Below are 14,034 nucleotides of genomic sequence, written 5' to 3'. Positions count from 1 at the left end.
CGTTCTGTTTGACCATCAGTTTGTGGATGGTGACTGGTGGACAGACGGACATCAATTTGGGCCATTGCACAACTCTTCTTCAAAATTTTAGTCAGAAATTGACTGCCTCGGTCTGAAATCAGGACGGAAGGAAATCCGTGTAGTCGTACAATTTGTTCCAAGAATACCTTCGCCAGACTGGATGCATTTGGTAGACCCTTAAGTGGCATGAAATGTGCAATTTTTGAAAAGATGTCCACTACCACTAGGATAGTGTTGAACCCTTGGCAGGGTGGAAGGTCAGTGATGAAATTGAGAGAGAGAGTGTGCCAGGGCGCAGGTGGAATCAACAAGGGTTGAAGAAGGCCCAGGAGTTTTTGCTTTAGGGATTTATTCTGTGCAGAAATGCCACAGGATAGGATGAATTGTATGATGTCCTTTCGCCAGGTTGGCCACCAATAATGTCTTTTCACTTTGTCTAAAGTTTTGGCTATCCCAGGATGCCCTTCCATCAGAGAGTCATGATAACCTGAGATGACTTGTTCCTGTAAGGCCTTATTTGGTAGATATAAACGTCCCCTAAAATATGGGAGTTGATCCTTGATTGTGTGATGTTTCCTTTGAGTGACCCAGTCCTGTAATGCCTCGGCGTTCATTAGGAGCTGGATTTCCTTATGAAGTTCATCCAAAGACAATGTGGCAGTGAGACCAAGTAGTCTGTCACCTGGTATGATGGCTACAGGGTCTGGGGTTGAGTAAGCATGTTCATCAACTCCCATGCGAGCTAAGGTGTCGGCCTTACCATTCTGAACTCTGGGACGATAGGTGATTATGTAATCGTACTCCGTAAAAAATCCAAAAGTCCACCTAAGTTGGTGAGGTGATTGAGCCTTGGCCAACTTGAGGTATTGAAGGTTCCGATGGTCGGTGATTACAGTGATGGTGTGCCTGGCGCCCAAGAGGTAATGTCGCCAGGCCTTAAAGGCTGCTTTAATCGCTAGGAGTTCTTTGTCCGTTATTGTGTAATTTAGTTCTTGTGTGGAGAATTTACATGAATAAAAGGCCACAGGGTGCAATTGGCCGGTTCCGGAATCTCTTTGGGAAAGAACTGCCCCCATCGCCATACTGGAGGCATTTGTTTCTACTATATACGGGAGGTCTGGGCGAGGGTGTCATAAAACTGGGGCTGAGGTAAACCTCCTCTTAACTTCCTGAAAGGCCTTCTCTACCTCTTCGGTCCATTGGAAATGCTTGTTTTTCTTTCATAACAAGGAAGTGATCGGGTGTACTATCTGTGAGAAACTCGGAATGAATCGGCGGTATAAGTTCGCAAAACCGAGCATACTCTGGACACCTTTCACCGAAGATGGGGACGGCCAATTAAGAATGGCATCTACCTTGTGCACATCAATCCAGACGCCTCTAGGAGTGAGGATGAAATCTAAAAACTCAACTTCGGTGACATGTAAAGAGCATTTCTCAAGTTTAGTGTATAGTTGGTGCTGTCAGAGTTTTGCAAGGGCGGAGCGTATGTGTCCAACATGATCTTGTTTGGAAGAGGAATACACCAAGATGTCCTCAATGTACACTAGGGCACCAACGTCAATCAGCTCTTGTAGTACATCGTTCATGAAGTACTGAAATGTGGCAGGAGCGTTGCAATGCTTGAAGGGCATCACCTGATATTCGTACAGCCCGTACTTGGTACGAAAGGCGGTCTTACATTCATCCCCTTTCTTTACCCTTACAAGATGGTATGCCCCCCTGAGGTCCAATTTGGTGTAAATTTGGGTATCTTTGACCTGGTCCAGCAGTTCCGGGATCAGAGGTAGAGGGCAACGGTTTTTTACTGTTACTTGATTTAGTGCACGGTAATCGATGCAAGTTCTCAAGTCTCCCTCCTTCTTGGGTACGAAGAATAGGGATGAGGCTGCTGGGGATTTAGGAGGGCGGATGAATCAGTTTGCCAGATATTGATCCAGGTAGGATTTCCGATGGTGGTTTTCCGGTTCTGTGAGTGCATTGATGCGACTAAATGGAATTTGCGCTCCAGGTACAAAGTCGATCTGACAGTCATAAGGCCGGTGAGGGGGCAAGGTATTAGCCCACTCCTTCTGGAAGACATCTTGGAAGTCCTGGTATTCGCTTGGTAACATACTAGTTACACCTAGAACCACTGCCTTTTTACCTTGGGCTGGTGTTAACGGATCAGTCATTGGCACATCCACCTGGTAGAAGGCGTGAACACAGTCTTCGGCGAAGGTTACATTCTTTGCACGCCAGTCAATACTAGGATTGTGAGCCACCAACCATGGCATCCCCAAAATCACCCGAAACTGAGGGGCTTTGATAAGATCAAAGGCTATGGCTTCCCGATGTCCACCCTGGCACAGAAGGATTAATTCTGCTGTGCGTTGAGTTACTGGACCCCAAGCTATCTCTGTGCCGTTGACGGTCGTAACCTTCTCAGTTGTCGTTTTCTGACAGAGGGGAAGCCCCATCTTAGTTGCCAGGCCTTGGTCTATGTAGTTACCAATGGCTCCGCTGTCTATATAGGCCTCCACGGCGTGCATCCGAGATGGTAGTTGGTGACTGATTAGAAATACAGGCAGGGCAAGGTGCGAGGTCTGTGGCTCCTCCTTCTCGCTCAACAAACGGACCACTACGCTTGCCGGGCCGGGAAGTATTCCGACTCAGGTTCTCTTCCTTCTTTTTCAGTAGCACCGACCATTCTCCTAGGAGAAATCACTGGGCAATCCCTGAGGAAATGACTGGGCTTCCCACAGTACAGGCACAGTTGTTGTTGCCTCCTTTTATCTCTTTCGGCCTTGGTCAATGGGCTGCATACCCCCACGATTTGCATGGGTTCTGAAGTATTTACCGAGGTACGTGGAGTATACTCCTTGGGACTACATACACAGTACGATTATCTGCTCTGGCCCTATCTGTCTTGCAGTCTTGTAGTGTGTGGTCGAGCTGCACAACGAGATTGATGAATTCAGCACAGTCTCTTGGTGGGTGTACCACCTGGGCCAGAATGTCTTTCAATTCTCCCCGCAGCCCTCGATGGAATAACGTGGTTCTTTTTTCCTCCAGCCACCCAGTTTCCACTACGAGTCTGTTAAAGCTGGCGATGTATGTCAATAAATCTTGGCTGCCCTGGCGAAGAGACAAAAGTTTGTTATCCAAGGCTTGGCCCTGGGTGTGTCAGGCAAACAGCTTTTCCATTTCCTGTTGGAACCCTCCAAAATCTAGCAAGAGTGGATCATCCAGTTTCACCAACGGTACAGACCAATCTGCGCAGCTGCCACTCAGATATGACAGAACAAAGGCAACCGGTGACTGATCATTCGGAAAGGCTCCGGGTCTGCAGAGAAAATGGAGGCAGCACTGGTTCATGAACACTGCATATCTCTTTGGGTCCCCGGTGAAACATTCTGGTGGGGCCAAAGGACCGCCCCAGGGAGAATCACTTGCACTAGATTAGTAGATGCGGCGGAAACTGTCGGAATAGTTCCTGGCAATGGGGCCTGACCGGCCTGAGTCTGGAGCAACTGCCTGGCTAAATCATCGGTATGGTCTTTGGCGACTATCAATTCCCTTCTAAGAGCATTGGTTTCCTGCCGGGCAGAGTGCACTTCAGCCCATAGTTCCCCCAGTAACTGGGTTAATTGATCAGTCTCAGATGTTTCCATGACGCCCAGGTGGATGTTTGATGGAGGATTTGCGTTCTGTTACGCTTACCTGATATCCATAGGGACACCACACGATGCTGGATGGGAGGCTGTGCACCGACCTGGACCCCTCTCCGCTGGTTTGTGCGTGGACTGGAGGGCAGGTTCTATAACAGCAGAGTGGAGGTTTAGATGCTGAGCCTGTAAGAGAGTGGTTAATCGGTTTTGTGTGTCTTTGCATCGCCATTGCAGCTTAGCATAGCATGATGTCAAAACCTGCTGCTAATGTTGTCTTTTATCTTGCAGGTCGCTGAGCACTCCGGAGATGGCAAAGCCACCAAGCATGAATGGAGAAAAAGGCTGTTACTCACAGGTTGTTACTGAGGCTGTTATTCCCCGCTAATGCTGTTCTTGTAGGTTGCGGAGCGCTCCGGAGACGGGTGAACCACCAAGCGCGGACTGATGAGCAGGTGGAAGTTGGAGCCGCTACTCACAGGTAAGCATTCTTGATAATGTTGTCCTTGTTCTTGCAGGTTTCCGGTGGAATCCAGGAGTGATGCTGCAGAATCAGGTCACCGGGAGAAGCAGATGAGCTGGAGCTGGACACGGTGAGCGTTACGCTGCAGGAGTGCAGAATAATGCGAAGCGTGAATCCCAGTTCGGGCGTGGCTTATATTGCCAGCCACACCTGAAGATTCGACCACACCCAAAAGACTAGTCTGCATGCTTCAGTTCATGGAACTGAGCTACAGGAAGTGCCTCCATGTTGGATTTAGGTCCAGAATGGGCTTGCCGTATACTGGATAATGAGCCTGGTGCCAAAGGAGCCAGGACTGTCTCCATGTCTGCTGTTGATGGGTCTTTTGGACCCTTGGAGTCACTGTGGGGGCTGCAACCTGACTGCTGCCACGGAGCTGTTGCAATGGAGGTGGTCAGGGTTATGAATCATGACAACTACCCCTAATAAAAAAAACGAACTTAGACCCCAGCATTCCCACCAATTACAGGCCAATCACAACTGTACCTTTTCTTCTTAAAATCCTTGAAAAACCTGCCTATCTCCAGATTCAAGCTTACCTGGAGATCAACAACCTATTGGGCACCCACCAATCAGGCTTCAGACCTAGACATGGGACAGAGACTGCCCTTATTGACCTGAAGAATCAACTAGATGACCGAAAAGACAAAGGAGAAGCCTCATCCTTCTCCTTCTGGACTTTTCCGCCGCGTTTGAACTGGTCGACCACAATGTCCTGTGCAACCATCTAAAAACAGCCGCCCACTTTTCCAACAAAGCCACCACATGGATTAGCTCCTTTCTGGATAATAGATCCATGAGAGTCTTCTCACCTTCCGCTGCAGCAGACCCAGTACCTATTAAATGTGGAGTACCACAGGGTTCTTGTGTCTCTCCAATCCTGTATAATATATTTATCAAGCCCCTCTTCGACATACTTGACAATCTGGGTGTCTCATATACCAACTATGCTGAAGACACCCAGATTCATATCCCCATCCAAGGAGACTACGACAAAGATGTAACCATGATTAATAAAATCTACCTAATTATGCAAACATGGATGGCCACCCATGGCTTATGCCTCAATGACGAAAAGACAGAGCTCTTAATCATTGGGTCTCCTAACAGATTGACCAAACTCTCTCCCCAATACAACTCTGTCATCATTGATGGAATTAAGATCAAAGTCTCCAAGGAAGTAAAGACCTTAGGTTCCTACCTGGACTCTGCACTCAACCTCAATAAACAAAACAACGCCACAGCCTCTACCACTAGCTACACATGCAAGCTGATTTATGCATGCAAACCTTTCCTGTCTACAGAAAGCTGCATTACAATTGCGAGGGCCCTAATCCTCTCCAATTTGGACAACTGCAATGCCCTATACCTTGGCACCAGTAAACACAATACGAACAAACTCCAGACACTCCAAAACAATGCCTTAAGATCTGCCCCAGGCATCCCCAAAATTCAGCATATCTCCCACGTGAGACGCTCCACCAACTGGCTATCCATAAACGACAGAATCAAGTTCAAATCACATAACCCTACTCACAAATGTCTCTCCAACAAGGCTCCAGTATACCTCATTGATAGATTTACCAAACACACCTCAGAACGACCTATCAGAAAGGCGCAATCTAATAGCCTTAGAATACCCAATTTCAAACTAAAAAACAGGAGGCTCTAGTTTCCCAGTCTTGGCTGTGCAAATTATGGACCTGATTCCTTAAGAGCCACATCTCCCTTCCACTCCTTTAAGATTAATGCAAGAGGTGGCTACACTCCCGAGACCTGTGATTACATGTGCGTGTATCCGTGTACCAAATCTTGCATATTATACCTAAGTAAGAAGCTGTAATCAATGTATCTAATGTAAATATGTACATTTCTGCCGCAAAATGTAATCGTATGTATATTTATATTATGTTCATGTCATCTGTAACTATGAAACCTATAATGCGCCCAGATGCCCTTGGGCTCGGTGCGCTCTATAAATGAATAAACAATACAATACAACCTCGTATTGAGGCCCAATTACGTTTAAGGAGGGTGGAACACTATTCAAAGTAAGTAAAGCAACGTATATACTTTTTAAAGGAGCAGCCAGTAATTTAAAGGTAAGTAATATCTTGTAGACACTTTGGACCTGATTCAGAGAGCATTTTCCAATGGGATTGCATCATTATAAAAGGCTTCTGTGAATCAGGCCATTTGTAACTCATTATATTTCAGAGATACAGTTACAAAACAAACTCATTTACAAGTAAGTACTTCCAACACTTGTTCACAGCCTCATCTTTTAGAGTGTTTCCCTATTCTATAGCATGAGTTTTCTCAGAGGCAGAAGAGGGACCCTAGTAGTCTAAGAGCCAGCAGTAGGCAGGTCAGGGCAGGATTCAGATGCAGGAAAGTCAGAGTTCCAGAGAATATCTTCCTCAACAAGTATTAGCTTCAGAATTAGTTAGAATTGTTCAGGGGCTTCATAGAAGACTCCCTATAGGTGTTTCAATTTTAGACCTGGGTTGAACCGGATGGGAAAACTCCCAAACACACGAATCACCCACTCGACCTCACAGGATCGACACAAGATTTGAGGTAAGTATTACCCCAGTTAACACAGTACTTTAGCAGGAAAGAAAAGCTCCTGAGTGGATGGCTTCATGCTGCAGCAGCTCAAGACCCAATTCCTGGAATCTCAGTCTGGTGATGAAAGAAACGAACACTGGATGGGAATTTGCAGCAGCAGTCTTCAAAAAAGGGTTCCTATAGAGGATTCATCAAGTTTTCTCGTGGCTCTGTGGATTTGGTGCCCTCTTACAGGAACCAGATGAAGAACTAATATTGCCCGTCAGATTCTCTTCACTCTCTCAGTCCAGCACTCTGGTGAGAGAACTTCAGGGATTCGAATCATGTCTCTGGTGGTCCAGCTGGAGTAAGTCACACTTTTGGCAGGAATCAAACTTTGGAAGAAGTTGCACTGCATTCAGGCTCAAGTTCTCCTGGTATTGGCAGTTTGCAGCCCAGGAAGGTCACAGCACATCTAAGGGATGTCTAGTTTTGCATGTGTTCTTGAGACTAGTGGGTCTCATCAGACTCTGGGTAGGAGTCGTCGTTTTCGGGACCCCCAGGTCAGATGGAAGGAAGGGTTACATCAGGCTCCGGTTACACAGCAGGCTCTCCGGTCGCTGGAAATCATTACAGCCATTGTTTCTTCATCTTCCTCTTCAGATTCAGCTCCAGTGGTTGACTTGTCAGCAGCTTCCAGGATCAGAGAAATTTATCAGGAGCTACATCATAATGTCTGGAAACTCTACCTGCAGTTTACATAGAGGGGAGGCTGGCTGTCCAATCAAGACAGCCAGCTCCCCAGTAGCAACTGTCTCCTTTCAGGCAAGCTAGAAGACAAAGGGCTGCAGAGTCTTGATCTCCTCCCTCGCTTCTCCCTTCTCAGACACTCTGGAACCTCTACAAGGAATAAAAAGGGCTCCCGCCAAAGATAAAACTTCAACCAAGATCTTTTCCACCTAGGACGACAGAAGAAGAAACATGAAAATGAGTAATGGTGAATAAAGAAGGAGCCTACTCCTATGCATTACTGCGGCTGATTTGACAGCCTGCGAGTAATATGACTAAAAAGTCATTAAGGTATAACCACCTTCACCAACCAATCAAGTTAACTTGCAATTGTAACAAAAATGCTATGAGGTAAAAGAGAAAGGGGAAACAGTTTATGTCCCCAGCACCCCACATAAGGTGGGGTGTGCTTCCTCACTATATAAATTGTAAAGGGGATGGGAATCCCACTTTACTTCTTGGGAGCAGTAGTTCACTCAAGAGGTAAAAAGATAAATTACAAAGGGAACTCAGCCTAAGCCAAAAATGTTATAGGGAACTATAACTCCAATCACACACTATCGAGAGATATAAAAGGTCACCCATACAAAGAATAAAAGACAAGGTGAGAGGGGAGGATGATTCCCACTCACCTAGGAACAGGGACAAATAATTACCAAGTCCAAGCAGAAAGTTCTGGGGTTGACACAGGTCAGGAAGATTATTCACATTTATGAAAATCTTACCCATAGATCCACGTTCACATAGTTTTTCACAGCCACACATTTATTTAAAACTGGCGCAGAGGGGCAATGCAGCAACTGTTGTTACCAGGGTACTCTTCAGAGCTTCCAGCTCGATTGCTGTTAAAGAGCCCATGTAAATGGGGCGTGGGCGCGCGAGTGTGCGCAGTGTGCACAAATGTACCGTGAGGTTGGGATTGTTGGCAGGGTGTTTGCTTTATGTATCTTGCTCAGCAGGGAAGCTAAGTTCAGCTGTTGAGCTGTAAAAAGACAGTGGGATATCTGTTTTTTAAGACACCTGACAGTATTGTGCACGCACTGTGCTTAGCAAAGAGACTGAGCAAAACAGCTGTAGAGAACGTCCAATGCCAAGATCACTTTATGGAGCGTTACTGAAAAGGCAGAGAGTGAACCATGACAGCTCCCTTACACTTTGCCTTGGTCATGCTTCGTTTAACGTTCACAGTCCTTGCCGAGAGCCATGTTCCAGAAGGTTTGAGAAGCTTTCAGGTTCACAATCTCACTGGAAACAGACGTGGTGAGATATTTGGATTTATTTCTAGGAAACGTACGCCCGTTTTTTTTATTTCAAATATATTGACTGGATTTTAGTTGGGAATAAAAAGAAAATTAAAGAGCCTGTGATTATTTCAACCATGCTAAGTAGAGACATCAAGCCATCCTGCCCTTCCTATCAGTTGCATGTTTGCAGCTACTGTCAAAATGCGCCAACGTTCCTGGTGTTAAGGGCCGGAATTTACAAACATTTTTAAACATGAGAAAGTACCATTGAAAACATTTTTGTAAATCTGACCCTATACGTGTCTAAAGCAAAAATAAATGGAGCCCATAAAACATAAATGCCAACGCAGCTAAGTGGCCCCACAGTGACATCATATATGTTTTATTACATCCCAGAACAAAATTGTCCGGGGAGGATAGCTCAGCAGCAACGTGCTCGCCTTGGAAACAAGACGACATGAAACAACAAAGGTTCGATCCTCCAGTCCGCGCTTAGAAACCTTCCAGCATGTTATAAATACGCAACTAAGAGACATATTCCTGTAACAGCACCTCGATGCCCCGGGCTGTGTGAGCGCTTTAAAAATGCAAACAAATAAAATCAACCACAGGATAAGGGACAATGCCACAAGTAGGGCTAGTTAAAACTCCTATTCCGGTAGTGTGAAGCAGAATTATGGATTTGAAGACACATAGGCCATGCAGCCATTAAGCCCAGTGGTCGAAGTCTACGAAAAGAAGTAGTGGAACTTTGTTTCCTTCTGGCCTGCCTTCCATCAAACCCTATCTCGACGCCACTTCCACGTGCAATCCAAGCCCCCAAACAAATGCACCTGCTGCTTAAGGGAACGTTCATTGCAGTGCACAGCAGTTCAAGTTTCAACTTCTTGCTACACTTTATTTTAAAACGAAGTCCTTCCTGAATGGGTTCTTTTTAAAATAAAACTATAGGAACGGCAATTAATTAAAAAAAAAATAGAGTAGCACCCATCTTGCTCACTGCGATCAGTGATTGTGTCTGTGATGCAGTATTCCGTTTTGGCCCCTTTTGGCATCTTGGTGTGGGGGGAATTTCTCACAGAACAAGAGATTGAAAAATCCTTCAGTTTCAGCATGTGAACATTTCGTTCAATTCAGAGGCGATTTCTGTACGGGCGAAATGGCTGGCTGTTCAGCCAATCATAGCACAGAAAAATGTCTGGCATCTTAATCGTCTGAAATGATAATGCGCTAGAAGAAAAAAATAAATAAAAAAGTGGACTCCACAGGAATTCTGCACTGCTGGCAGAGTGGAGTCATGGGCACTTTAGCCCACCCATAGTCACGTGGCTGTAGCTCCATGATACATACAGACGTCAGAATAGCAAGCTGCATGGAATTGTCAGGAGAGTGGAGTTTTAAGGCATGCAAAAACGACCAAAATTGAACAGCCCCCGTTTTGTAAAAAATGAGTTCCCTAAAAAATAGCCAGGGAAGAATTAAAACAACAGTTCGTGTATCCAGGCCTTCAGTTGAAACATATGGCCATGCCTCTAAAATAGACTCTTATAAAATAGAAACAGACCAGGGCCCAATTTATTTATTTATATTGTTTAAGGCCGCCAAAATGCATGCAAGTCACTTTGTGGTGCCTTACAAAAATGGGTTTGCATTTGCAATGTGAGTCTAGAGCAAAATAGCATGATTTTTCAATGAAGTATTCCAGTGTGCAATATACAAAGGTGATATTGCCATTCCCAGGCAAACTGCAAATTGTAAAATCCATGATTTCATGTGTGACATAAGTCATATGGCAGAAGTTCTGCGTTCTGGAGGGCCTGGCCTGACCCCGAGAGCAATGGCCGCATGACCGCACCGCTTCGGCCCATCACCTTAATAATGACAGTAATCTAATTACTTACCGCCTTTCGCCTTCGGTTTTCTTCAGCTACCCGCTCTCCTGGTACTCGCTTACTGGCTCTGCTGCGCTCCGGTATCCCGTCGCTGCAGGCACCATCAAGAGGAGAAGAGATCTCCCTCTGCTGCTGCCGTACTTCATGAGGAAACGTTTGGCGTCGTACCTGACGCAACGAGCCGGTTTAGGCCTTGTCGGCTTGTCGGCTCCATTTCTGTGTTTAGCTCCACCACCTGCCTTGAAATATTTTTGCGCCTGCTTTAATTCACATAATTTTTACGGATTCTTTGTATCACGCTTGCTACCTTGCTGTATTTAACTTTTGTGCATTTATTAGCACGTTGTGCTTGACTGCTTTCCTCCTAAAGTATACACACTTTTCTGAGTGGAGTATTTTATTGCTGAACACTGCCTGCTTTTCAACACCTTTTTAATATTTATCCTATGAGGAATGCTTCTCTGATGCTTTAAAGCCACCTAATGGCAACCCTATAATTTTCTGGTGCCTTTCCTGTTGCGGGGCACGTGGGTGTTATTTTGACTTTCCTGCAATATTTTTCTTGGGGTACTTGAAATATTTGATGTGAGCATTTTATTTTCATTCCTCACCGGTGCAGCCTTCACACCTTATGTTGATCATCACTTCTGGTCTGGGATTTTGAAGCCTTCAAAGCTCGGACCTTTACATTTGGCTGCTGGGCTTCACTGTCTTTATTCTATTCCACTTCTTCAACGGTCCTCCTTGCCTGCCTTACTCTCTGGCATGGCACCTGGTAAAGGTACCCAAAAGTCACAGCCTACCATCAAGGATTCTACTCCTCCCTTGACCAATCTTAAAAGACCTAAAAGTGATTCACCACCACCAATCTCCCCTACAGATCTGGCCACTGAAGCTATTCTACAAGAGATCAGAGCTCTAAAACCCTTCTTTGAAACCACCAACCAGAAACTGCAGCAATTAATTGACAGAGGGAAGGGGTTTGAAAGCAGAATGGATGAAATGGAGAGAAGAGTCGGGTATGTTGAGGATGTTTCCCCAAAAGTGGCAATGCTTGAAAAAACAGTTAAGGATCTTCTAAAACACACCGAGGAGTTGGAGAACAGAAGCAGGTGAAACAATCTGAGCATTGCTGGTCTACCAAAGGGATCCGAAGGGTCTGATCCCATATCATTTCAACAGAAGATGCTGCCTGTCCTGTTTTGTCTCCATCCAAACACCTCACTCAACATCCAGCGTGCCCATCGCATTGGTTCAGCCAGAAGTTCCTCATTATCTGATCAACCCCTCTGAATGCTGATACTGTGTCTGCTAGAATTTACTCAACTCCAACTCCTAATTTCAAAGGTTAAGGAGAGGAATCCCCTCATATGGCAAGGTAGCAAAATTAAAATCACGCAAGATGTAGAACAGATCACGGCTCGTCATAAGGATTTTTTGGTTTTTCGCCCTGTCTTGAAACAGCTTAACATCAGATATGGCCTTTTTCATCCTTGCTACTTCAAAGTCACTCATGATGGGCGAACAGCCGGCTTTGATGAACCTGCCGATCTGAAGGCATTTATTTGTTCTATTAAAAATGACGGCATGGACACATCACTTCCCTTGGATTCACCTTTAATTTTGAGACGTTGATTCTCTTCTGCAATTGGCGGTTTCTTTGAACTTATTGTTTGCAATACTGTTATCATCTCATGTTCTGCATTTTTGCTAGGTCGGTGTGGTTTTGTGACCCATCTACTGTAGAGGACTGTCCATGTGTGTTTGACGGTACTAGTAGTGTCACCCACTCCCGTTACTTTTTCCCCAGTGTTTTCCTTTTTTTAGCCTGACCCTACAGCCTCATCAATTTATTCTAAGTGCTTTACCACCTAGAATAGTGTTTTTTCTCTCCATTGTATAGACAATCCTTTCATGTGGGCTGGCTTTCCTCTCCTTCAACTTCATCCTCATGTTTTCTCCTTTTATGTCTGGTCTTCATGTGGAAGCCATCTCTATCGTTAGTGCTTGTTTTTGAATCTGCATGTGATTTATCAGTGCATTTTTATCTGGAATACTCTCACCATATACTGTGTTTTTGGTCATATGTTGCAGCTCTTTTCTCCCATGCTCATTTGCTACCATGGTTTTTAAATGCATAACTTGGAACAGTAAAGGTGGCAACAACCCTAGTAAAAGACAAAATATCATCTCCCACCTGAATAAACCCAAGCCTTCGGCAGCTTGTATACAGGAGACTCATCTGTCCCTCCCTGAATCCATGAAACTCAAATCATTTTGGATTAAAAATGTTATTAGCAGCTCTGCTGTCGGCAAGACAAATGGTGTTGCTATACTTATTAACAAGAAACTGACTTGCAAAACACTGGCACAGGATGCTGACACTGATGGGTGCTGGATCTGGGTTAAACTTCAGATTGGCTCTGATTCCTTATCTATTATGAATGTGCATGGTCCCACTCTCCCTGACCCTGGTTTTTGGGACTCTATTAAACACACTATTCTTAGTTCTAGCCTCAATAATCTCAAATTGTGTGGCGATGTCAATCAGGTATTGGATCCCTTTTAGACAGAAAATCCAAGTGTACCTTCAAAAGTTCTAAATCCCATAAAGCCTTGATGCGCTGTCTAGCTGAAACTAGCCTTCTTGACACCTGGAGGCTTTTTTACCCTACTCACTTAGATAACACCTTCTACTCATCCCCTCATGACACTCTATCATGTCTTGATTATATTTTTTCATCTAGGTCTCCCACTAGCACTATTATTGATTCTTCTATCTCTAACATCATTATCTCTGATCATGCCCCTGTTTCTACCACGTTTAACCTTGCTGATATTAAAAGGTCACCTCCCGATGGAGATTTAACAATAATCTGCTACATGATCAAGAGTTTATCCAGTCGTATCATTCGTTTTATCAACAGTACTTCTCTGAAAATGGGGACATGCTACTTCTGCTGTCACCATCTGGGATGCCTTTAAAGTGACACTACTCAGTCAGATCGTAGCTTACTCCTGTATGAAAAGGAAACTACATAAAGCACACCTTGATGACTTGTACCTCCGGCATTCCAATCCTGAAAAACAATTATATTGCTCTCCCTCTGATGCTAATTTTCTGTTGGTCCTCTCATTGCGCTTTCAGATAAATAAAGAACTCACTGAGTTGACCACTGGTGCGCTGCTGAAATATAAAACCAAATTCTATCAGACTTTCAATAAAGCTGGCAAAACCCTTGCGTCATACCTTGAGTCTAAAAAGGAAAAACATTCATATCACGCATTAAAGACAAATCTGGGACTTATTTGACTAAAACGGATGACATTCCCAACTGCTTTAAACAATTTTACTCTGAATTATATAC

This window comes from Ambystoma mexicanum, chromosome 6q, assembly GCF_040938575.1.
Source record: "Ambystoma mexicanum isolate Mex_15411 chromosome 6q, UKY_AmexF1_1, whole genome shotgun sequence".
Lineage (NCBI taxonomy): Eukaryota > Metazoa > Chordata > Amphibia > Caudata > Ambystomatidae > Ambystoma > Ambystoma mexicanum.
The sequence above is the reverse complement of the archived record's forward strand: the minus strand, read 5'-3'. Positions refer to the sequence as shown.